Consider the following 2468-nt stretch of genomic DNA (forward strand, 5'->3'; position numbering starts at 1 on the left):
TAATTCCTGGCTCCTGTGTACTCTTGGCAAGTTACTTAATCTCTGAACCTCAGTTTCCTCATCTGTAAAATGGGAAAAACAATATTTACAATATCCCTCAACTGTTAGGGGGAGCTTACGGATGACATATCTGAAGGGGGGAGAGAGTATTGTTTATCTGGGAACTGTTTTGGCCACAGGCAGCACTAAAGGACAGGGCGATGGGAAAGGGTTTGTACTAAGGTGACCCCTATCTCAGTTTTCCCAGGAATGAGGGATTTCTCGGGAGCCAGGCCCAGGTCAGTTGCTCACCCTTTCTGAGCTCTGATCCTCTGGGGAAAATCATCCTTTCAGAGCACTTATCCTGTCTTCTCTCGTGAAGCTGATGTGAAGAGAGCAGTATGGATGCCAAATATATATATATTTTAACTAAAGGCAATTAAGGGTAACAATTTTAGTTTGGGGTTCTCTTTTTTTTTTGGTAATGGCTTTGTTGTGATATAATTTACATATTCAATTTACCCACATAAAGTGTACAATTCATTGGGCTTTAGTATATTTACAGACTTGTGTAACCACCCCCTAGTCAATTTGAGAACATAATTACCACCCCCAAAAGAACATCACACCCTCTAGCTATCAATCCTCCCAACTCTCGCCATCACACCCCAACCCTGGGCAACCACTGATCTACGTTCTGTCTTGATAGATTTATCTCTTGGGACATTTCATATGAATGGAATACTCTGAGATGTTTCCCCGCTTACCCTAATATTTTCAGGATTCGCCCACGTTGCAGCCTGTATTGATACTTCCTTCCTTTTGATTGCTAAATAATTTCTATTGTATGGAGAGATCACATTTCGTTTCTCCTTTCATTCGTTGATGGACATTTGGGTCATTTCTACCTTCTGGCTGTCATGACGAGTGCTGCTGTGAACGCTCTTGAACAAGTTTTTTGTGTGAATTCATGTTTCCATTTATCTTGGGGTGTCTACAGGGCGGGGCAAAAGTAGGCTTACAATTGTATGGTACAAGAACCAACTCTGTGTTTTGTGTGCTCCCAGCTGTAAAACCTACTTTGGCCCCACCCTGTATATACAGGAACGAAATTGCTGGATCGCATGGGAACTCAGTGTTTAATCTTTTGAGGAACTGCCAGGCTATTTCCCAAAGTGGTTGCATCATTTTACATTCCCGTCAGCAGTATGTGAGGGTTCTAATTTCTCCACATCCTCACCAACACGTATTACTTGGTCTTTTTGATTATAGCCATCCCTGCGGCTGTGACGTGGTATCTCATTATGAGCAATCTTTCTTTTGAGTTGCACTTGCATAGCAAGCACATTTCATCACTTAGACTACTTAAGTTCATTTGATTTTTTAAAAATTTATTGTATTTTTAATATAAAATGTATTGTATTGATAGAGAGAGAGAGGAAGGGGAGAGAGGAAAAGAGAAAGAAACATTGATTTGTTTCACTTAGTTGTTGCTTCCTGTATGTGCCCTGACCTGGGATCGAACTCACAACCTTGGTGTGTTGGGATGATGTGCCAACCAACTGAGCCACCAAACCAGGACTTAGGTTCATTTGAAATGACTGCTGAAGATTATATGGTCCTCAGACCCCAGTTTACCCTTTGGTCCCACCTCTAAGTTCTGACTGCCTTCTTCATCAGAGGAACACCTGCATGAGGTGGCTTAGGCCACGGGGCCTGTGGTCCTTTAGGGTGAATTCCCTCATTCCCTGGTCCCCCTTTTCCTCACCCTCATTTCATGGACTGAGATGAATGTGGGGTCCAGGGAGAAGGAACTGTTCTGTCTTTTTGCTCTTATGCTCTAAGCCAAGGAAGGAGTGGCTTTGAAGTGACCTGACCAGCTCACCAGTTGAGTTCAGGCAAACTGGGGACAGAAGAATTGATAATAATGACAAGCAGGAAAAAATAAATAAATAAATAAATATCAATAATAATAATGACAAGCAGGCACCGGCTTACACATGTCTTCTGTGTCCAAGCATCACAAGCTGCTTGGTTTGGATCTAACTCTGCAGTAACAATATCTTAGTTAACACAGTGTTTATAATTGGGCCCTTCCTGGATAGCTCGGTTGGTTAGAGCACCCTCCGGATAAGCAAAGGTTGCCAGTTCGATCCTTGATCAAGACACATACAGAAACAGTTTGATGTTTCTGTCTCTCTCTTCCTCTCTCTCTGTAAAATCAACTTAAAAAAAGATAAAAATTAGGAGCTCTGTTATAAAAATGCAAACTTCTGGCTCTTTACGAATATTTGTCAGTCCTAGCCGCGCTGTGCCTGCCTTTCTGCGTCGCAGCAGCTGGCTGCTCTGAGTCCCAGCTGCCCCCGAGGACTGGCAGCAGCTTTCGGAACCCCTGCCACCCGACTACTGTCTTTGCGTCACAGTTGATCCTCTGCATACATTTGTCACCTGTCTTATCCCTGAGAGTATTTGCTCGTGCCAACCTCCCT

Source organism: Saccopteryx bilineata, chromosome 1 (assembly GCF_036850765.1).
Source record: "Saccopteryx bilineata isolate mSacBil1 chromosome 1, mSacBil1_pri_phased_curated, whole genome shotgun sequence".
NCBI classification, from domain to species: Eukaryota; Metazoa; Chordata; class Mammalia; order Chiroptera; family Emballonuridae; genus Saccopteryx; species Saccopteryx bilineata.